Here is a 24609-nt window from a genome sequence, read left to right as displayed (position 1 = left end):
TAAGCTAAACTGCAAGTTAATGTGCACATTTTAATGCACCAGCTTCCCCATTAAAGGACACTAGTAACCCAGGAGTGCAACGGGGGTCCCACCCCCCCACCCCGGTGCTGACTGCTCTTCCTGGGGGCTATACAGGGCTCTGTGTGTGCCCTTCTTTGCAGCACTACAGAAGTCAACCTCCCAAACACTACCTCCCTGATGCAGCCACGCACAGAGACGTGAGCCATCAACCCAGAGCAAGAGGGAGCCCATGTTCCCAGCAGCCTGTTGGCATGGCAAGGCGCAGCAGGAGCAGACCTCCCTGGCTCTTACGTGGAGGAGGAGAAGATAGCGAGACTGCAATTTAAAAGAAAAAAAGATAAAACCAGGGGAAAATACCAGCCCACAGCAAGACATTTTATGCTGAAATGCATGAGCTAGAACACTGTTGTATTCTGTATATTTTAAGAAACCAATAGGAACAATTACCACGTTTTGCAAATTCCTCATGCCTCCAGACAGACAGTTAAATGTGACTCAGTCAGAAATGGCTGTCAAACACCTTCTGTCAGTCTTGCTCCTTCTCTTGGGAGCTTGTAAACCTCCCCCCGACCCTTTCTGTTTATTTGGGGGCAGCTATTCTCCCCCTTTCACCACTTTAGATAAAACTCCTTCAAGGGAGAAGCAGGATACCAATCTCTGCTAGCTCCCCAGTTCCCTGTTCCTTCCCTCATGTTATACCCTCCTCTTTTTGTTACATATGGTGACAACTTCCCAGGCCTGTGCAAGATTCCTGCTGCATGCCACAGCAGATTTATGCCATTCAACCACTGTGCACAGCATTACAGGCATCACCTGCCCATTTGGTATTCAGTTTATACATCAACCCCAAATTCTGAAAAATTCTGTTAAGTTTCCAGCTTGCATAGGTTTTGAGAGCAAAAGCAGCCTGGGAGAAGCTCTCGAACAACTCAACACACTCCAGAAGGTCTAACAGCTCCACTCCAGTTCTCTAAAGGAAAGCCAAATATTTTCTGTCCTGCTAACTGCTCTCTGCAATTTCACTCTGAGTGCAACAGCAGGGTGTCCTGCCCAATTTCAAGTGCGGCAGATGATAGAAAATACTGGGATGAGATACCTGCCAAGCAGTACTGGTATGCTCTTGGTGCTAAATGCTCCCTTTTCTTTTCCCAGCCAGGTTCACTCATCAACGACATCTAACGAAGGACTTCAGTGGCACCTTAGGTAAATATTGTGCATCTCTTTACCCCTATACACAAGGGAATGGATACCTGTGAGAGCTAATGGCTAGATGGAGCTTACTGCAAAGCCCAGCAGGAGCTCACACATCATTTAACCACTGTACTTACAATGAACAAAACTGCCACAAGCACAAGACATTTAAGCAGTTTCGAATGCTCAATCATGAAAAACAAGCCAGCAAAGCCTAATAACCACAGTATCTGCATGCTTCTGACTTGCTCCAAAGTTACACTGCAAGCATGGGAAATCTTTTCCTCAATGACAACACACAGCTTTAGGATGCTGTAGATGTAGAGCACATCCCCACAGGCACCTGTCGACTGCCCACTTGACCGTGTTGCGTATAGCTCTCTCCTGCTGCCAGGTGAACTTGCCTAAGCCCTGATTTATCAGTTTGTGCGCAGTGCCACAGTGATGTGGTTTTAAGGTTTCTGGGCCTCAGCTGGACAAAGCAGGGGGTGGACAGACTGAGACAACAGCCTATAACCATCCATAGCGGTCTGCTCTAATACCCCACCACCACCACCTCTTCCTTAAACCTCAGGAGGAACTGAGACACCTCCCTCTCACAGAAAGGAAAGAATATAAAATACTTCTCCACCATGCAGCAGCAGGATTAAGTGGCCGAAAACACGCATGCCCACTCCTGCAGCTGGGGGTGGGAAATATGTTTTCCCTATGATAGAGGACCCCAGACCTTTGGGCAGGGGAGCAGGAAGCAACATGCTTCTCCCTGCAATGAAAGGGATGGAGATTTTAGCCAGGTTTATGGCTCACGCTGTGGATGCTCTGGAAGTCTTGTAGATTTGGTGGGTTAGCACCATACTGACACTCCCAAACAATGCTCCTCAGCTACCAGCAGGTCTCGGTACAGTAGGGCAAAATTCCACATAGGTATGGCTTCGAAAATAACTTTGCTTATACATATAGATACATTTATATATAATTTATATATATACACATCACATAGAAACATATAAAAATAACTTATATAATTATATAAATTGAATTATATATATAACATGCACAGGACATGCCAGCAGCTTCCAGCATAGCAGTTGAAGACCTGATAGAATTTCATTTTAACCCAGTAGTTAAGGCAGTATTTAGAAAGAAATGGTCTGTAGAAAATCAGCATTATAATCAGAGAGAGGGTGGGAAGCGGAAGTCAGAAGACTCTACAATTTACAAGTAATTTCAAAAGGCTGGGGTGGCCATAATCAATGTTCTTCTCAAGTCAGCTCATAATTTATTCCATCCCACTGCAGTTTACACACCTTTGAAATTGCTACACAGTATCTGTGATGCCACAAGTCTGTGATAAAATTTGCATTTTGACAGAAGCATGAATCTTCCATTTTTTCAGGCAATGTGGCAAGAATATATAATCTCTTCCCTCTCTACAAAAGTAATTGATGCCAGTTGAATTTTTCCTGTTGAGCTAAGGCATACATTATCCAATACAGGGTAATAAGAAAGTTCAAATGAACATTTTATATATGCTCTTTTCAAAAAGGACAGACAAAAAGTAGTAATTCTTCCCAGTTCTTAACTGGCTTGGAACAGATTCTCACCTTGCACTTAACTTCACAAATGCTAAAGAAATTCTATCTGTGATAGATCCTTGGTTTCTCCTACTTCTGTCCTCTCTGCAGGTTACTGTTCTTGCTCCACAAGCACCTTGAATATTGTGGGGCACCAATGCACCGCCCAGTCCAGGTGCTGACACCAGTTCTCAGGGCTGCGACAGGCCAGGAGGGACTTAGAGAGCAGGGGCTGAAGGGCAGTAACCCACCTTGCACCTGAGCCAGCCCCCACCTCAGCCCTACAAACTCCTCCACTTTATGTGGAGGTGCGCAAAACCACCAATATAAGTACATATTGTGAGACATAAATACAACCCAGGTTTTTAGTTTGATTAAAAAAAAAACCCACATTTAAAAAACTGATGCACACTCCAGTTGCTTAAAATTATGAAAGAGAACTGGGACCAAAACTTACTATATAATCTATTACAAACATGTAATTAACCACAGAAATAGCTGAAGCTGTAAATTGGCTCAGTGAGTTCTTCTCAATATAGCCGAAAAATAGTGCATTTTTATTATTTTGATTTTTGCATCATCTGACTGGAGGTCAAGTCAAGATTTGACCACCAGGAAGTCCCATTCTGCATTGAGCAGCTCTATTATTTTCAGCCTTTCCCATGGAGCAAATGCTGATACTGACATTTTCCCCTCAAATGTAAGCATTTTCAATTCCTCCTGCGAAGAAGACTTTTTGCCTTAATTTTGGTTTTGATTGAGCTAGCAGGTGTAGTGAGACTACTTTCTTCATTTCAACTAGTTCATTTCAACTAGTTCATTGAAAACCCAACTGGGAGTTGAAAAAGTGAAAAGCCTCTTGCAATCTCTGAATAAAAAACTGGTGGGAGAAAATGAGGTCTCTGAATTTTAAAGGGGGCCAGACTTTCCCTGGTACTTAAGTCTTGTTTTTTCCCTTATAGTAGACTTCTGTTCTTAAAGTGAACATGTTCTGGCTGTGGCTACTCTCTTTAGTGAGAGGAATACTGTCCAGAGTGGATTTTCAGAGTAATTCAATATGCTTCCAAAGGCTTTCATTCTTTCTGAAGTTATTAAGCCAGACAGTTGTCTTACACAGGTGAAAATGCATTTTTATGAATACAAAATTATGATTGGTACCATAAAACAGGATTTGGTCAGATTTATGTCTAGATGCTGATAACAGCACTTTTTAAGCCTTAAATGAACACTACGGGAAAAACACTAACAAATATTTAAATAGAGTAACCCACTTAAGACAGTTTGTCATCACCTTGACTCCTACTTTCTAACTTGAGATTAACATCTGCTTTGTATCTGGTAATTAAGTCTCTCATTAGGTCCCAAATTCTGAAGTTTAATCAGGTTAAAAAAGTTTTGTTTGTCTTAAAAAAAACAGGTTAAAATACAACTATTTCAGTGAGAAACTTTAGTATTTCTGTATTTTGATGTAGGGATTTACAATTTGACAGATTTGCTGGAGCGTCCTTTCCTGAATCACCTTCTCCAATTTCTACAACACCTAAGTTGCTAAAACCTTCAGAGTGCCTCCACACTCACTGAAGAGAGAGGTTCACTGACAGCAAGTGGCCAAAGCACTAGTCAGCTAGTAGCTAGCTGAAGTGGCAAATAACAAAGTAATTAGCCACAGTAAGTGACTTCTTTAAAATATTGGGATTTTTTTTTTCTAGCTAGCCCAAATAAATTCCATAACACCAGTAATTTAGCCCCTTTGCTGTTCTCTGAAGAACACTAAAGAAGTACAAATTAAATATTGTATAAAAAGGCATCATTCAGAAAACAACACCTGTTTCCAGATCAGTGTATGGTTTCCTCAATGACAAAAGGGCACAGCTCCCAGCTGTCCCTTGGAGTCACTCCCCTGAATGGAGAGACATTTTCCAAAGTGAGCCATGCAACTGCAAAACAGAAAACCTGACACATGGTTAACAGTGGAGTTCAGTCCAAGAACTGCACAGGGAGAGCACAAATCTCCTCAAAATGGCAGCTTTTCTGCACCTCTATGGAGCTAAGGGCAGGGAGGATGCCCAAACCTGATTCGCAAGTTTTCAAGTAGCTAAGAGGAAAGGGAAGATAGCAGCCTTGAAACACGGGTAGCTGAAGATCTCAGAGACTATGGTGGAGTGCAGGAACAAAGCAGCACAGGGGAGCAGACATCACCACCAGACCATACTCCCCACTGCAACCTGTACATTTGAATTCACACTGTGAACAAGTCTTCCATCCATCACTCTCCACCTCCATGTTATTTCCTTCCCCCTGTTACATGTGACTACAGAAGTTATTTATACATCAGAAGTCCTCATCACTCTATCTTTTCCCCCTAATTGCTGAATCCACAGAGTAAAATGACAACCTGGTGTTCCGACATAAATTTAATAGCTAGCTACTACCATGCCATAGAGACATAGTTAATGTCACCACTACAACACTTTGATTTAGCCAGGCAGGAGAAGGTTACTAATTACCAGGAAAACACCTCTGAACTGGGCTGTTTCCTAACTCACTGGGGGACGGACAGACGGACAACGCATCCACACGCACACACCAGTGCCGCTGTCTTCAGCTCTGCCCCATGCATCAGCTTCCTTGCACCAGATCTGCTGCCAGTGGACCAGCAAAGCAATCACTGGTCATTCCAAAAATTTCTCAGATGCCTCAAGAGGATAGTAAACCTAAAATATCCCTGACTTACCTTGCCTCCTGCTCCACATAAACATCTATTTTCAGAAGTGTAGCTTCTATTATTGATCTCTCGAGAACAACAAAGGTTTTGTTTTTAATTCTCCCCTCGTCAGGGCAGTGTGTGTACCAACTGGAAAGATGGTCTATTTAGTAAAGCGCATTTGATGCTATTTCTGATCACAAGATACAAAATAGTATCCTAATGGTTTGCAAACTTTATTTTTACAGTAATTTCCCAAGAACTCAAGTTCCCATCAATTTTCTGGCACTATAAGCCACTTCCTCAGTTATGTTTTCTGCTAAAAAAATTTTGAACAAGGTTTATTATATGTTAAGAACAACATTTTTTTTCCTGACATTTCATTTCATATTTTCTAGCTAGTTCTCTCTGCAAAACTTCTCCTTCTCCTCTGTGTTAATGCATTCTTGGTATCTATACTCTGACAGCATTTTTGTCACTTACCTACTCCCATACAAACAGCCAATTAGCCTCCTCAATCTTTCTCTGGACAACAGTTCCTGCGAGCACTTTATGATCTTTGCTACACATTACAAAATTTTGCTTTCAGCTTCCAGTTTTATAAATTGGACTGTGCTAAAGCAAACAGAATACATGCATGGCAGTGATGTGGGGAAAATAATCTCTGACCAATTACTGTTATTTTGGACTATAGGACAAGCGGGAGGAGAGCAACCTCAGCTGCTGATAGTATCTATTTCCCTGGCAGACTCCTGATACAGGATGAGAGATCAGCTCTTCACATAGACAAGGCCAAACCATGGACACCTGCATATGGTTTGATTCTCTCCTTTCCAGGCAAAAAGGCCACTACCACCACAAAAAAAAAAAAAAAAGACACCACGGGCTGCTTCCAGGTTTACTTTGGTTTCAAGGCCACCAAACTTCAGATGTTTGCTTTGCATTATGAACTGACCTCTCCCAAGAAGCTGCCTCTGGAAAAGGTGACCTATCGCTCACCTTTGGACATGGACTAATAAGGCAGCATCTCAGTGTTACGACCCAGACTGGGAGCCCAGGGAGTTGTAAAGGTTCTGTGATCCCCTCGGGTTAAATTAAGGTGAAACAACACCAAACAACCAGTTAAAATGTTTTACGTGTGGTAGAAACAGCTTAAACTTGGAAAAGGATAGTAAGCAAGGTGGTCTCTTATAAATCTGTAAGAAAGAAAAGAAAGGAAAGAAAAAAAAGAAAGGAGAGGAAGAGAGTCAAAGAAATACGGATCCTCACTCGAGGATTCAGTGCTGTCTCAGGTCCAGTAATCTTGGGTGATGGGTGCACACCAGCAAAGTTTTCTATTGCCTTTTTAAGTTCATCTTATTAGCTGATTTGCATACTAGACAAAGAGACAGGTGTTCCACGAACTCATTTCCATGAGAAACAAGGAAAGGGTGGAGCGTGGGTTCTGTGTGTGCACTGAGGGGGAATGGGGTACACAAACCCTTTGTCCAATTGGGACAGTGGTCACAATCTCCCCCTACCACCTTTACCTTTTCCTCAGTTTTTGTTTCTTGGGCAATTATCCAGTCATTAGCTCCATCTGGTGTTGGTTGTTTGTCTCTTATCAATCTTTTATCTCTCCTTCGAGGCTATAGTCATAAATTAAGGTGTAGGCATTAACCCAAACATATGCTTTTACTCAGTCTATGTCTCCCCCCTTCGAGGCTTATCTAAGGAATTTGGCTATAGAACTACAAGGGAGCGGAGCCGTGAACCCTTTGATACACTCTGCGCTTCCCTAGGCAGATAATTAATTCCTTAGACTAACCACAAAGGCCACAATTTGTCCTTGAGGCTTTTTATGTCAATGAATGTTTGAGGCATTACTTCCTTCAGTTCCTTACATTCAGTTCCCGAAATTTTGGATATCTATGAAGTCATCTTGGGATGTTACATCATAAAGCCCAACAACTGACACAGCTTCTCTCACCCATTCACCATCTGTCTGGATACACTACCTGAACATGGCCAGTGCAGAGGGAGACAGTACTGGATCCACCCTGCATTCATCATTTTGGGTATGTACAGGACAGCCATCACGGATGTACTCTCTGTATTAGGGGCCAAAGTCCTGCCAGGGCACACACTCTCCCAGTGACAGCTCACAAGGGTCTAACTCAAAGAGCCCAAACACAAATGTTGGGAAGATCAAAAACTTCTCACCAGCAACAGCCCTTCATGTTCCCAGACAGTCTTCCAAAAGAAATTAATGGCAAAGCCCACTCCTCACCAAGGCTTCTTTTCTCTCTTTCCATACATTAAAAGATGACACCAATTTGTACTACCACTAGCTGTATTAACAACGTACGAACAGTGGTTCATCACTGGAACGAGTTGTCCAGGGAGGCTGAGGAAACTCCATCCTTGGACATTTTCAAAGCCCAATTGCACAACACCCTGAGCAACCCAGCCTATTTGCGAAATAAGCCCTGCTGAAAGCTGCCTCAAACTCAAACAGCATGCTCCAGAGATCCCACCCAACTATACTTTCTATTTTTTTTTTTTTTTTTTATAATGAATGCTTATAAAGTTACAAGCCCACAGTTACAATATCAATGGAAAAAAGGATCCTGAGACCTCATAGTTGACTATGGGAAACCATTCTGAGACCTCTTTCCTCCTTGAAATGACACCAGATGAGCTCTAGAGGAAGGCAGGCAATGCACTTTGAGCAAGTAATTAAGTCCAAACTGCCTGAGTTTTTATTCCACTTCCCAGGTGTTTTCTGCAGCCTGCAGTGAGCTTTATGTTGCCATGGCTACTCTTACAAGCATTTCACTCCTCCTTTAAAACTAATCACATCAGAGCTGCAGTATAGACATGCCCTACCAGGTAACTCAGCCACAGATTCATTTTTTCCTCTACCAGCTCTTCAAATTTAAGATTTGATTTAAAGCAAGTTCATCTTTCTTAAAACAGATGTAAGTTTAAGTATTTACAGCATTTGTTTCGCCACTCTTAATCTCTTCACTAGCATTAAAACGATGGGGCGCTCTCACTGTATCTTCCAAATTTCAGAATGTTAAGTCACATATCTTTCATATCACAGTCTGACATCATTTGTTTGCAAAGGGCATTCAAATCAGCCACTGGGGACCAAGTGCCTGGGGAACTGCACTGCTGCACATCCCCAGTGAAAAGGGAACAGTGTCTGCCTCTCTGGACTAGAGGTCTGTGGCAAAGCAACCACCGCAAGGGGCATGATCAGCAAAGTCCCTGCGGTCAACTTGGTTTGTGTTCCAGAGTAAAAAAGATGTCTGTGCAGTGTTGACAGCTGCTCTTCCAGTCTTTCCTACAGCCTTTAGTATCTCATGTTTTTCCTAAGCTCCAGCTCTGACCAATATATAGAAATCTCTGTTCTGTTCATGCATAACGATTGCTCTGGTTACAGAGAAGAGCTTGAGTAACCAGCTACTCGTCACTAGAAAGCAGCCTGCCAAAGAGAGGAATTTATTTAGTAAGTCCAAAAGCCTGGTTCCCTACAAACTTGTATTTTAGTGTTGATGGACACTTTTACAAGCTCACATCCATGTAGAGATGTGGATTATCAAAGAACACCCAATTTTATGTCATAATATTTCCATAAGGTGAGGCTCTTAGCAGCCCCTTTCTCCTCTCCCTGGTCACCTCCATTAAGCTTTTAGGATTCCAGTTATTTTGGAGACACCCTCACTGCCATCTGCCAACCAAGTGTGGCTGGAAACGCCTCAATGGGTTCAAAACAAATCACTGAGTAGAGAGACACAGATAAGATTTATTTATAACATATTTTAAATAATACATAAAATATTTTGTAAAATACATTTCCATAACAAAGGAGGATGAAAATCTGCCAAACTCAACTTCTTCAGGTCATCAAACCTAAATACACAGCAATACTATGTTAGCCTGGATAAACTCATGGTTTATGCACATAGGCATGATCACAAAATTTTTTGGGTAATGAGTTTTTAGACATTCAAGATTTCCATGTTTGCAGATCCATGAGCAGCAGCCACAGCACAGAAGCAACACCCCAAAATCCACATCGAGAACACTGCTCAAAGCTTCAACTTCTCTGCAAACTCCTGATTTATTCCACACTCTTAAAATTGCATGGTTTTTGTGCTACGGGTGTGTTAGGAAGACACTGGCTGCTTTAAATCTTTAGGCACTTATCTCATAGATAACTACCCAATGTAGGACACCTATCTTCTCAGTGCTTCAGTTTAAGCTGCCTAAATAAAGCAGCAGAGCATACAGTGGCTTTTACACAAATGTGGTGATATTTCAAGCACAGCAGACCATAGATTATGAGCACATTACCCACGGGTAATAGATGTTATATAGAAATATGTTGCACTTTGTGTGTTGAGTGATAATCTGTACAGATGAACCCAGAAAACCAAACTGCTCCTCTGTCAGGCTTGGGCCCGTTCTTCCTCAGCCTCCCTTAATGGTGGTGCAGTTACAGTCCGTGGGTCTGACAGAGCACGTGCCAGCCAATGCATAATGCTCCTCTCCCTCACCATTTTGATAAAAGCATCAGTGAAGTGGAATAGCATTTAGATATGGGAATAATATACTAAGTATAGATAAGGCATGTACTTTTTAAATCTGTCCCAAGAGTCCCCCACCTGTGAGAGGGCCCTCTCTTCACTTCAGCCAGCATGGACAGCAGGGCCCGCCAGCAGAGCTGTGCTTTTCATCCGCTCTGCTGCTCCCCTCAGGGCTGGGAAACTGGTGCAGGAGCACTAACGGATAACCTGGCTACTCATTTCTGCCTATTTATCTCTCTTGGAAGTCAATCTTTCTTTAAAACAATATTTTAATAGGCAGTCACCATGCAGTCTTTTGCTGCATTACTCTGAAGAAAAACACAAACCAAGCACTAACTTGACAAGAGCAGGGCTTAAAGCCCATGTTTGACCAGGTCAGCATTTACACTGGAGTACTCCCCAGAGTGCTTACCCATCCCCAGCAGCACTGGGCTCCCCACCAACATGGAAACAACCTGCCCCCACTGTGTGCAAATCACCCCTCCAGCACATACAAATTAAGAACCTCCAGGTTATTCTGCCTAAAATAACAGACAATACATTCACTCCAAAAATACAATCATGGGAAATACCAATAAAACCCAAGTGAAGATAGACATCATTAGAGATCACGTGCTAAACTATTGCTTCAAACACCTGAAACTAGGAGGGCAAAGCACAATTACAGTCAATAAGCAAATAAAATAAATAGGTAGTGAAATTACGCAGCTTATTAAAACTACTTGAATATACATGCAAGTCTAGCACAGGCCTCCACTTCTCTCAATCTGTCTCAAAAAATCCTAACCTATTGCAGTACAAAATATAACAGCAGCCAAAACTTTGTGATCTGGGTTATTTTGCTCTTAACTCAAAGTGCATTAATGAAACCAAAACATCTATGGCAAATTCAGGTGTTTTGACACATCACTCAAGCTACAAGGCAGGGCTAGGAACGTGGTAAGATCACCGAGTTAAATTACCTTAAGTTCTAAGTACACTAGTTAATCAAACTAAATGTATGTTAGTATTTCGGGCTCCTTTGGTGGCCAGATGCTGAAACTTAGAGTGCAGATTTGGCAACAAGGGAAAAAGAATGGAAAAGGCATTTCTTTCAAACATTTTGTAGCTTGGAATGGGTCAATTACAAACCACAAAAAATTACAGCAGATGATTTTTATGAGTTTATCCTATATATTAAGTGATGACAAGCACACACAGAATGATAAATCAATTATTTATGTGCAAAGCGATTTGTTGATTGGTGAAAAAGGACAATTCTTTTAGCATCTCATGTTGCGCAGACTAACCAAACAAAATCCGTGAGGCAGTAACGACTGACCAAAGAAGAAAATGTGATGTTCCATGCTTTTATAATTTCTGCGGACTTTAGTTTTGCACTATGAATTATACAATGGACTGCTGCAATTTATCTTATGAGGCATTCATACCTGATAGCCGAACGAGCCTATGTATGGAGGCATAGATGGGTAGATGCATGCGAGCCCTCTGGACTAACTCCTACACAACTGCCTTTAACTTCAGGAGACGGTTACTGTGTGGTCCCTTGCACATCTTTCTTTGCTGCCTGAGCACCAGCCTTCACACAGCCAAGCAATGCAACTTTTTTTTTTTTTTATTTTTTTTTGGAGTGGGGAGGAAGGGGCATGGTGGATTTCCTAGGTCGTTTCTGAGGTTGGTGGTGTTCTTGCATCAGACATGCAGCAAGGGAGCCAGTCCCAGGCCTGCAGGGTGTCACATAAATCCCAGAGGAACAAAGACTTCACTTCCTTAGACGAATTCTTTAGAGACTACAAATTAAATTTAGCCCAGAAGGCGACCAAAATATGTCCTGTCCAGCAAGCTAATAAGGGTGCTCCAATCTTGGAGAAGCAAAAAAATCACAGACGGAATTACAGAAAAACCGGGTTAATCTCTCAATATGCAAAAGTTGATTCCCTGCTGAACTGGTGATCTCTGATCTTAATCACTCCAGCTCTGTCTGAGGATATTCTAAGGGAATTGCAGCAGCCAAACTAACACATTTAAGAAGAAGAAAAAAGTTAGTCTAATTACTTCCTACAGAATAGACTTATGTTACAGAATTAATAAACTATTTATCAAAGTCAGTTTTCTTCAAGCATCAACAAATTAAAGAGTTAAAACCCCACACCAATAAAGCCAAAAAACCACTCTGAGGTAGGTACTTGTGTCAGGTCTCATCCATATCTAATCAGAGAGGTTTAAATGAGCTTTCTTTTCACAAACAAATAGATGATGTCACTAATTTTCTCCTGAACCTTGAGGTTGTTGAAGAAGAGGATCTGACCTAATACCAGTTAATTCCTGCTGTATGCAGAATTGTAATCTCTCCTGCAAACCAGATCTGACCTGGATTCAAGTCAAGAATTTTAAGAGTGAACAAAATAGGGAAAAAAAAAAAAAAGAATTACAAAAGGAGATGCACATGCTATACCTATGTGTAACACACACACACAGATATTTGTATCAATACAAAAGCATAACTGATATCAGATGCATACACTACACCCTAATACTGACTCAAGACACGCGTAATTAATTAAAAACTACACTGTGTTCATGTATATACCTACCACATGTACTTTCTTTGGTAAAAAAGCATTTAGCAGGACAGCTGTTAACATCCTTAAGCTCTACATTTCCTGGTTTTTAACATTAGAACTGTAGAGTCACATATGTCCTCTTTTCTTGAATATTTTGAGGTCTAAAGAGGCTAGCAATCACACATTTTAATTTGAGCTGTCACACTGTATAGCTGAAAGCTTACATATCTGCAGAGATTCACTTTAAAGATTAAACATAAATAAACTTATTAATACTAGAAGTGTGTGCGTACACACACAGAGGATTGTAGGCTTGTAAACAGCACAGGCATAACTGCCTGGAGGAAGTACTTGGCAAAAACAAAGCCAAGAAGATCACACCACAGATTTTCATTTATTTGTCTCCTCATCGCCTTATAAAACAAAAGAATGCAGACTTTATGTTGGAGGCTTGTCCTCAGCAACATCACACCCCTTGGAAAGTTTTCCAGTCATAGTCATATTAAGTACAACTCCAGCAGGCTTTTCCTTTTACAGTTGAAGCGACGCATAATTTTTCCACTAAAACTAGTCAACAGATTGCACTCAGGTTTCTAAAAGTTGCTAACTGCTCCAGGTGTAGCTCTAAGAAGTTCAAAGATTTCTTTTGGCTGAAAGTCTTGGACCTATGTAGAGAGATGTAGAAATGAAGCCAGCCCACAAATCTAGGGCAGCTCTGCACTGCTCTTACCTTTCCCAAACCCATGCAGGCCCGTTGCTGTGCACTTCTCCAGCATGGCCAAAAACCCAGGTATGCCCAAGCTCCCGGACTCACTGCTCCATGCCACCACCCTTCCAGGCCCCAGATCACCCCCAAGGGGAAGCGAACTGCTGAGCTCCTGGTGGTGGGGGAAAAAAAACTACGGCAGTCCTTAATTCGCACTTGCCTGAAACATTTATTTTGAGGTGCTGAAGACATGGGTGTCCCACAAACACCCTAGTGCGTTGTGAACCTGTCGCAGCCTAATTTCCAAGTTGTGTGCCAAGAGGGACAGCCATGCAAATGCTAAGCAAGAGCATGAAAGGAGTTTAAAAAGGTTCTCACAACAAACTGGAAAGACACAATCACCATCTTACCCAATGCATGCTATGGCACCCTTAGCCACTATGCTCTCAGCTGAATAAAAATGTACAAAAACTCAAATAGTGGCAAAACTGAGTCCCATGACAAATAAAGAGGGCACCAGCACAAATCAAGGAAGGTATCTACCCCAGCAACACACCAGTAAGTACATGAGCCTTTGGGAGCACTTCAAAAGGACCAGCACTCTCCAGCCCACCCCAAGAAAGAATTTTAAAGGACAAACCACCACCAGTCACAGCACAAAAATGAAACTTACCAATACAAGTAATAGGCTAAAGCCAGGGCGATGAATGTAGCGCAGATTCCAGCTAGCAAGCATACACCCGACTGGCTTACCAACATCTTCCCGATTTGTTATTGATTAATAAAACCAAAAAAAGGAGTAGGAGAAACGGAACGGCAAAAATGGACGATGCGAGTCTTGGCTAGGAATGCAAATCTGTCTTGACATGGAGCGGGGATTATGATGACAAAAGCACATCAAGGTAAATCTGGAAGTGCTGCAGCTCCTAAAACTGCCTGCTCAGCAGCAGGAGAAAAAAAAAAAAAAAAAGAGCTGGGTGTCCTCTCTGTTACATGGCTTTGTAAAACATCAAACTAAAAAAGCCCCTCTTACCTCAAGAATGAAGGTATGATTGGGGCATAAGTGGACTAATATTTAAAATAGGTAATACTTCTCAAGAAATATTACCATCAGGTGGTGTTGCTGACAAACCAAGCTTTTGCTCTAATCCAATAATCTTCTTACAGCAAATTACCAGGCTACAATCAACTGGATTCGCTTGCATGGTGAGGTACGTATGTTCAGCACTGCGTCTTGACACTTTTTTGTTTTAAAGAACTGACAAACGATTTTAACAAAATCTAGATTTTAACACAAAAGGAATCTCCCACCCCACCAAAGCCTGTCTCTTCTCCACACAGAGTGAACACAAGGCTTGAGAGAACATCATGGCAGAGAAAGGGTTTGGTCTGCATCCAGAGCGCAGTCCTTGCAGGGCAGAAGGACTGCTCGCCTTCATGGCGTGATGAAGGGTCATCTTTGAACAGCGCAGACTAAAGGAAGGGACTCTGCAGCTGGGGAGAAGGCTCCCAGGTGCTTTGCTTGGAGGGGGACTTTCCCAAGTCCACTGCCCTCATCTTTTCTCTGCGGGTCTCGGAGGAGAGCTCTACCCAACTAATGATGACTCTATTTTCTCTCTCTTCCTCCTGCTCCAAATTCAGGGCTTTTGGGAGGCCTGAGTCACAGCAGGCACACCCCACCAGCTTGGTTAACAAAAAGGAGATAGCAGAGCCTAGAGAGGAAAGAAACAAGGCAGCAGCTGTTACACCCTACCCAGGCAGCAGGAACACAGTGCCACCAGTGTGATTAAGGCTCAGGGGCCCATCCGGCTGTTCTGCACTATAATCTGTGCTATAGTCCAGATAAAGAGAGACTTGAGGCAGGCCACGTCTGCACAGGGACACAACAGTCGGACCAAAGAGTGCGATTCCCATTCACCTACCACTACGGCAACACAGCCCTTTGTGCAGATAAGAGTTTTCACTGGCGTGGCGAGAGTAAGGCCTCTAAAAGAAACAAGAAGAAATAAAATCCAAACACAATCTAGCTTAAACATCAAAGAAAAATTAAAGTGGTAGTCAGACCCCCAACACTCCCATTTTCTGACCAAACATTAGCAGCAGCACTACAGAAAGCTATGGCATGCTGTTAGCTCCTCTTAAACCCTTGGCTGCCCTGTAAGTGGAGTCACAGAGATTTTAGGAGATTTGAATAAAGTGGAAAGAGACAGTACAAAACCACTTAAGATACAATAAAGTTTTTACAATCAAGGAAACAGACAATCGTTGGAACTATTTGGCCAAAAAGGAAAAAAAGAGGCTGTGAATTTAAAAATCACAGCCAAATAGGAGATTTTATCTGGTATGAAGTTCAGCAGAGCTGGGTGGAAAAAGAATGTAAGAAGCTGCCTCTGAGTTTAAAAGCACACAGAAAATAAATCTAACATACTCCAGAAAGCATTGTTGAGTAGGGTCCAGTGGAAACGAAGTTCTCAACCAGGACAGAAGCATCACAGCATTCATGAATTAAAGAAAAATTATGGGTGCTCTCTATGCACCAAGTCAATAGGTCCTCCTGCCCTCTTATATCCTGTGCAAAGTCCAAGTCTATTGTAAAATTTTCCAACCTCACCTATAGCTCAACCACATTTCTCAAGTAACTACACAGATAAAAGACTTACTACTATCTACATCTTTGTCAGTGAAGGAGATAGCTTGCAACTAAATTCCTTTAATTAGTTTCTGTGGGGTCCAAAGGAATTTTTACTGATTGTGTTCTTCAATCTCATTTTGAGACTGCTCACACTATTTCTGTTCTCAATTACAGAAATAAAATTACATTAAATTATACTAAAATAAATCCACAAACCCGAGAGACAAACACACACGCAGTTCAAAGATGACAGGAGGGTCCCAGACATGCAGAGTCTGTAAACTGGCACTTGAAATGTTTTCATAGGAGAAGCTCAATCACCAGTTTCCAGGACTGCTAATCACACTCTTCCAGTGCACACTATTCATTACAGAAAACACGTATAATGGAGTATGACTGGGCACAGGACAGTGTCAGGATTTTGTAAATAAAAAAACAAAACCAAAGTAGCAATTATCAAGAGGCCTCATTTTTTTTAAAAAAAAAAATAGGATATTGCAATAATTGCCTATATTCGGAGCAAGGCTTACTTGGTATTTCTGTTATAAAAGCAATTCTAAAATTATAGTGCTGGTATTCAAACAGTGATTCTATAATACCAGCCCTTACATAACAAATAGAAAAGGAGTTATCTAACAGAAGCCCTATTAGTACAAAATTATTTGAGTAATAGGACTCTTGTATTGTATAAAGTAAATCAATGTTATGTAATTATATAATGTTGCCAATCTTAGCCTCTGATGATTAAGAAAAATCTCAGTAGCGTCTCCTCTTCTCTAAGACTACACAGAATGCTCCTCTTCACTCCAAGTGCTTGAATTTTCAAGGCAAGTGGGAATTCATCCTTCGTATTCAGATAAAAATAAACTACAAAAGAAATTTCAGGAGCGTAAGTGCACTATGCACCAATCTGTGAAACCTAGGGACCCATCTCCTTCTAGATTATGCCAATCTGGAAAATGCTTTGTAGCACAGTTTCCTTACTTGTTAAAACAGGGATGCAAAATAAAGGACAAACAAAAAAGTCTCATCTGAGATAAGTGTTCTAAGAAGAATGATAAACTTCGCTTTCTGGATGGAAAATTATGCAAAAAAAAAATCAACCCTCAAACATAAAGAACAGAGAGAGCCAACCAGGAGGTACGTGTCAACATGCAAATATACTGTGGCTGAACACAGGGAAGTTCTGGCTGCTGCTAAATGAAATCTATGCAAACACTGCATGTGTTCCTACAAGTCCATACCCAAGTTCAAAGCATTTCTTTGAAGTACTGCATACTAACTGGGAAGAAATTGAAAGCCTGTCTTTCAAGAAGTGCTGAGTTGCTTAAATTTTAGGTATAAAACACTACGTTCAGCAAAAGGGGAGCAATACGATTTATTCTATGATTGCATCCACAGTAACACACAATGACCAGTGCAAGTGAAGTGGCAGGAGCAGGCAGGCTCTTGGGGCTGTCCGGCAGCAAATCCACCACCTCCCTCCTATCCCCTCCCGAGAGCAGGCTAAGAGACAAATGCAAGACTCAGCACATTGGCTTCGCTCGCTTACACCTCATGCTTCTGCTCCAGCATTTGCTACCACAATCTGTACTGCCAGGATGGAAAAAGCTTAAATAAATACAATTATCTATTATGATTATTAAGTAAGTGAGTAGCACAGTAAGGCAAAGGCCCCAGATGACACCAGAGCTATCCATGCGCTGTAAGAATCGCAGCTGCAAAACCAAGGAGAGACAGCAGGAAAGTTTTCCCCTGCAAGTGCTCTGCTAGATCCAGAAATTCCCCAGAAGAGTATTCGCATTATTTCACCCTGCAAATCCACCTCCAAACTGTTAACTGCTCACAGCTTACCAACAATGGAGAAAGGCTGCTCTAAAAAATAGCTGAAAAGCAGAATATATACACCACTCAATTGTAACTTTACGGTCCCCAGTCTTCTTGACAGATTTGTGACAAAAGACAACCATCCTCCTGTCACCGGACTGACATTTGTCACGCAGACAAGGATACCTCCTCTAGACATTTCTTTACAGGATGTCTACACTTCCACCAACAAATCTTCCTGGGTTTAACCTGGGAGGGAGGTGTGGGCCACATGGAGGAGGAGGGAAGACAAAAGCTGCCATTCTGAAGTATCTGGGTTTAGATGATCTCCATCACAGGGGAGACAGGGAGAGAAGTAAATACACTAAAACCACAAGTGGTAGATGTTCTGCTGGGTGACTGTCACTCAGGCATCTTAAGATAAAACTCCATTGTTTTGCAGTCAGGAAGGAGTAATAAGTGAAAAAACATGGCTTGGAAATCCAACAGGTACACAACCCAAACAGTTCCTCAGTCGGTTCACGCAAGCTGACTTGGCAGCCTGAATTGCACCAGGGAGTTTGATCCTGGGGAGGAGGAGGAGGATATTCAGTGCAATGCTGCTTCATACAGTCGGCTATTCACAACCGAAAGGGTAAGAAAGCAAGAAAAGTAGAGCTATACAGCAGGGCAGGGGCCCACATCATCCCCCTTCTTCCTTGTACAGGATCCAATTTCTAGTCTCTTTCCTGTCACCTCAGCTGCCATCAGCAGCGTGTTCTTATCTGAACACAATGGCTATACTTCTTTCGGATTATTTCGCTGACAAATATTTCACAAGGCTGTTATCAGCCTGAATTCATCATTATCTTTGTGGTCAGATCTCATTTTGCATATATACAAAAGCAGGTATCTTTCTAAAAAGATAGAGCAGACTATCAAACAGACTGATAGCAAAATCAAATATGCCCGACAAAGTTTTTTGTTCTGTGTTTTCAGACAAGATCATACCAACACCTTCTGGACTGAATACCAATACTGGCAGCAGCCACACACAATCTTTTCAGCGTAAATGGAACACAACCCCTCTCCCCCTCCTCTGAAAAACAAGAAAAAAACCTCAAAATCACCATAAAAATAAAACCCCCTTCCTTCCTACACAAATTTGAAGACTACATTTTGAACACAAAGCTGAACTGCATGCGCATGAATGTGCACATGGTGAAAACTTTATAAATTACAACCAGAACACTTCACAAATTTAGGATCCCACCCATTCAAAAAAATTAACTTAGAAGTGGGAAGTCTGTACATTGTCAAAGTTCACGCTGTTGTTGGCCATTCAGCTGGGAAACTGAACAGAAGCCACTCTGCAAACAGCCCATCTATTTTAAAATCCATGTGAGAGAAAAACCTGAAAATAAACATCTACAGCTCTCCCCATTTCTTAAGATCTTTCATCTCCTGGTAGCTTGGCGTCCTATTGCTAAACAGGCCTCTTGTAGCATATACAGTTAATGCAAACTATTACAAATTCTGCAGAGCAGGGGACCCCTTCTATGGGAACACAGACAGCCTTTGAAAGACGCTGCCAACAAAGATCAGAAATCCAGGACCGGTTAGCATTGTCGCGATTCAGTTTCACTTGTTCAGCTTCTTGTGAACAGCAGCCTTTTAATGCAATGTTTGAGAGGAGGTGACCTAAATATCCTTTTACTGATGGCTGCAGGGATCCTTGAAATGACTAGCCCACTAGAAATGCAGGCCTGCCTTGCACCAGCAAAATTCAGACAGATACTTTGCGTGAGGGCTGCTCCACAACTGACAGCAAAAGCACAGGAGTTTTCACAGATGCTCTCTGTTCTTTTTATCATTGTCTCATGTAAACTAGCTCTGACTGGACCTGGGCAAAAAGACATTAAAATAATTCTGACTCTGTGAGTACTTTCTCAGTCCTACAGGTGCCATGGTACTGATATTAATCTGACCATGGTAGTGACCTCAGTGACCTAACCTGAGCCAGGCAGGCAGCTGCCTGTGTGGAAATTTTTACATCTCTGTACATTCTACTGCATCGCTTCCACTCCTGTTGGAGACGCACAAGATCACTGGAGCAGAGGTTGTTTTCTGTTACCTGGCACAGTTATGAAGCACTGAAAGAAATGTGAAATGTGAAATTATAGTATAAAAGTGGGCACCCATTTCTTTTGGAGCTCGCAGCTTTGGACTGCCAAGTCAAAAATTGCTCCCCGTCATTTGCAAAATTAGAAGCTCATTAGTAAACAGGTATTTACTGTAGCAAAGCCTCATATTCAAAATAGCCTGTGTGCCATACTCAAACTCTGGATGTCACAACTGCTAGCTTGGTACTGCTCTTCAAAAGCTCCTCAGTCAGGCAGAGTAATGGTTTGAGAAGCAGCATTTATGCTTTTATGATTCATTTTTATCTGCCAAAATAACCCTTAGCTCATCTGCAATTATATGCCAAAAAAATCAGATATTCAAGGATATTGAAGACTGCCTGCAGTTCAATGCAATGTGTTAATATAGAACACATTTACAGACAATGAGTCTAGCAAGCCAGGCTAGCTTCATTTAAAATAAACAAGCAAGCAGACTGGTCTAATTACCAGAACTAAGCTAAGAGAATCAATATTTCTCCAATCAAGACATATAACAAGAACCTTCATGCTATTTACTCAGTGTATAATTGCGTCTTGAGTCTGCAGTCTGTGCTGTTCACTTTCAAGCCCACTAAACATGAATTACTTCTTTTGATTTATTCTATTTAAATTCCTTTTACCTTTAGTATAATAAGCCACATTTCAGAAATACCTGTAATAATTGAAACTTCACTGCATTAATAAGAAATATTTTTCTGTAACTAAATTCATTATGTCCAAGCGACTGGGAGTTTATCCCATGCCTGGTTTGACTGACTGTTCAGAAGTCCCAACTCCCAGGCACTGCTAAAGGCTCACTCTTAACTCATGCTTAAGATCAGCATGTCCTGAGGTTTGCTTGTATAACAGCTTTTACAGTTATTACTCATCCCAGGTCTGTACCAACATGATATATGTTAAGCCAAACGGTTGGGTTTTTGGTTTTGTTTTTGGTTTTAATTTTTCTTTAGAATTTTTTAGCAAATAGATATTTTCAATAGACATTAGGGAACAGTTAACCTAATAAAGCCAAGAAATAGGTAGTGCTAGGCACAGAGGGACAAACTGCCTTAACACAGCAGCACCTGTAACTGGGCTGTAAGTTTATGTTACCAAACATCCCAGCACTACACTGGCCCACAGGCATAAACACTGAAGATGTTTTCCTTCTGGGGCACACATGGCAATAACAAGTGGCATTGCTATACCTTCAGTACAGAAAAAAGAACCACATGATGCTTAAGTCTTTTGCTCCCATCTTGCAATAAAAGATCCAAAGTACCCAGATGAGTACAAGGCAAAAGCTCACAAGGCTGGGGCAAGGAGTATCTGCCCTGAGAGCCATCCAGAAAGGACCCGCAGCCAGGCCCTGCGGTGCGAGTGAGCAGCCCACACTCCAACATGTACACCCCCTTCTCTGCCACAGTACAACACCAGCAGTTGCCACAACAGTCCAGCAACCACATCACCAGCTCACACTGCACTGAGCTTCCTTCTGTTTGCTTCCTTACATCACAGCAGGATTGAGGCTTGCTCTGTTTTTAGAGGAGTGTCCTTTGGTTGCCAACTGTTTTCAGTCACAGATGTAATCAGCTATGTGATCTCCAACTCCTCTGTCTCAGGCCAAGCCACCCTTGTGCATCAGGCTACTTGTCCCATTAAACTTCAAGACCACAACCAAGGCGGAAAGGGAGGCTCCCTGAAGAGGGAGACAGGCGCAGAGATTGGGCAAATGAACCCTTGATACAAAACTGGCCTTGCTGTTAAGACATAGTAATATCATCCTGAATCACACACTGCGACAGCATTCATATTCCCATCTGTACTTTCTGCTGCTTTGGAAAATACTGTCTAAGGACCCGAATGTGTGGCCTTCACAACTTAAAAAAAGACACGTGAAAACAACTGCTCCCATGGCAACATTGACATTTTCAAAACAATTATAAAAGAGTGAGAATAAATGCCATTACAGCTTGTTAGAAAGCACTTGTAGTTCAGGCTATTTTTTCTTCTCTAAACAAACATCCCCAAGAGATCCAGTTTACAGGTCCTTGGTCCATGATTTCCACCACCTGATGCCCCCAGCTAGAAGTGGTCCCTGTGCCAGCCCAGAGCAGTGACCAACCTGGCAGTGTGGAATAGCGCTGGGTCCCAGGCACAAGCATAGCCAGCACTGTCCGACAAGGCTGCTCTTTCCCTAATCTTTCTGGGGAGCAAAGCTTAGCGGGGTGCAGTCCAAACACTTTCAAAGATTGAGAGGACTGAGTGCTTCACAAAACACAGTTGTCATGCTCACTTCTTCCAAATAAGTGTCACAACAAGGAGAGCTGATCTTCTGGTGCCCACCTCTTATACACAGGCTCAGTAGTTAGAGGAGACATACTGAAGTGAAGGGCATGGAAACGATATTTGCTCTGTCCTGAAAAGAGTTCAGAGCAACACTTTCCACCTTGCGAAAGAGGGCTCCATGCTGTAACGCACCTAATACACCCAGACCTTCTCAAGTGTTTCTAGACTACCAAGGAAGACTAGTCCTTTCTCATTTTCATGGTGTCCTAACTCAGTGTGTTATCTATTAAAAACAGATATGAGAGCGCATGTTGTGCAGAATTGACTCTTAGCTTAAAAACCACACTGCACCAGTCTAATGGCAGGGATCGTATCTCTGGTGGCAGCTTCTCAGAACATCAGTCTGCCAGTGAAGAGGCCTCTGTCTTGTGGGCTTTGAAATAGCCCATTACTACACCCTCCACATCGGTAAATTAAATACGAAAGCAGAGAATGTAACTGGTTTTCTGATGTACTTTACATTTCTCCTTGCTTGAACTATAGAAAAACTCTTGAAATTTTAACTGCCATGACTGCTTTTGTGAGCTGCCTTTTGGTCTAGCCTGCTGGATCTTTGTTCACAAGTGCTTTGCAAAGATTTTTTTTTTCCTCTTTGTGGCCCCCAAATAAGTTTTTATGAAAATTGAATCTTCCAACAGTTGTTACCAACTGTAACACTGGCAAGTCTGAGAATGAGAGATCCCCTCATGAAGACACACAATAAGGACAATAGCAGCAGATGATACCTATAGGGCCTCTGCCTATGCATAAACCCCAAGAGGAGGGGATGGCTGCTATGGCAAATGCTATCATAATTTGGCCTCCCCGTAATTCAGTCCCTCACCTCCTTGACTGTGTGCCTGTTGGTACCAGTTGTGCTTTGGTTCAGGAAATGGAGATTTGTTCCGCAGAAGCAGCATCCACTGGGACACTGAAAAGCTCTTGGTACGATTTCTCTAATCCATACTAATATCTATCGACCTGCTCAGGATTTATCTGAACCATCAAGAAGGTGAAGGCTGAAGGAATTATTCATGGGATTATTCAACCCATGCAGCTTCCAGCATGGCCATCCACTTCATTCAGGACATTTCATTTCCAGATTATTCCTCCTTGCAGGTTCTAGCAACCTGAGATAAGACACGCAGGCATGCACTACACAAGGGGCACAAGCACCAGGCTTGGCAGCCTGCAGGGCTGGGTACGAGCAGCCCAAGTTCTCTCTTCTCCAAACAGAATCAAAGCTTGAAAATTCAAGAGCTGTGCACAATTTGTAAAGTCCTGTCCCTCAAGCATATTTTAGCTTCTCAGTAACACTAACATTGATGGTCTTTTCAGGCCTTACACACAAAGAAGAAAAGCAAAAATTGCAGCCATGTAAGCTGAAAAATATGCTACAAAACAGAAAACGCTTAAAAAGAGGCTTTCGTGTACTTCTGGGACATTGCTCTTACACCGATGGCAATGAGCCCGGTCAAAAGCAGTTTGCAGAACCGGTTTTGAAAGCACTTGGTCACCATGACACTATAAAAAGGTTACTTTCATGAATCAACCCACTGGGTCTGCCTCCACCCACCAAAGCTGCAGATGGTCCGCATTAACCAGATTCAGCTGCAATAACTAATTTTTGGGGATTAAATTTTGATACAAAAATATTTGGGGCTTGCAGAAAGTGGTTAATTTGCCCACCTAATATGATCTGGGATAAATGCTTTAACTTCCTCTACAGCAGGAAAAGGCACATCATCAGGAGGGATGTAACCTTGCCTGGGGTCAGCATATGTGCCCTGAACACAGACTGTGGCTGATCCACTATGCACTGTCCTGTGAATCAGTGCTTTGAGAAATATCTCACAGAAATGAAAGTTTCTTGGGAGACTACTTGTCCTATAATAGACCTTGAAAGGTTATAGAATACTAAAGCAACACTCTGGGTCTTTGCAAAATCACCAAGATTAAATTACTTTCCTATAAAAAAGCTACTAATAGCCCATGAAGGGGCAGGGTATCAGAGATCATCATTAAAATGTCAACATCTGACACTAGCCACTCCAGGGTTTTAAGATCCTGTCCTGGAAAAACCCTCTCCCTACTGCTGTGTCAGTGGGGTCTCATCAGCTTTCCACTTTTGCTGTCACCGTTTGCAGAAAAGACTGCAGAAAAGGTCAAAAAGAAGGAAGTTTGCTGCTATAACTTAACATTTCTGTATCTGGTTACTGGATTAAAGGAAGCCTAAAATGGCCCCAGAGTCAACATTCAAGAGATTTCTAAGGACTCTGTAAAGGAGGTCCTCAAAGCACTGTAAGGCCACAGTTCCCCTTCTGCATTTAAGGAGGGAGGTGAT

The 24609-nt window shown here is 42.1% G+C and overlaps 1 protein-coding gene across 4 annotated transcripts in view; it reads right to left on the bottom strand.

Moving 5' to 3' along the window:
• The window catches only part of AGPAT3 (1-acylglycerol-3-phosphate O-acyltransferase 3), a 95071-nt gene that overhangs the window by 26893 nt on the left and 43569 nt on the right, over nt 1–24609 (bottom strand). Inside the window, exon 1 of one of the 4 annotated variants that reach the window (XM_074814471.1) lies at nt 14011–14390. The exons of the other annotated variants lie outside the window; for them this stretch is intronic. The gene's annotated coding sequence lies outside the window, so the exon portion shown is untranslated. Of the gene's footprint in view, nt 1–14010; nt 14391–24609 lie in introns of those variants that run through there. 4 annotated transcript variants of the gene reach the window in all.

This window comes from Strix aluco, chromosome 2 (genome assembly GCF_031877795.1).
Source record: "Strix aluco isolate bStrAlu1 chromosome 2, bStrAlu1.hap1, whole genome shotgun sequence".
Classification (NCBI taxonomy): Eukaryota; Metazoa; Chordata; class Aves; order Strigiformes; family Strigidae; genus Strix; species Strix aluco.
The sequence above is the reverse complement of the archived record's forward strand: the minus strand, read 5'-3'. Positions and strand labels throughout refer to the sequence as shown.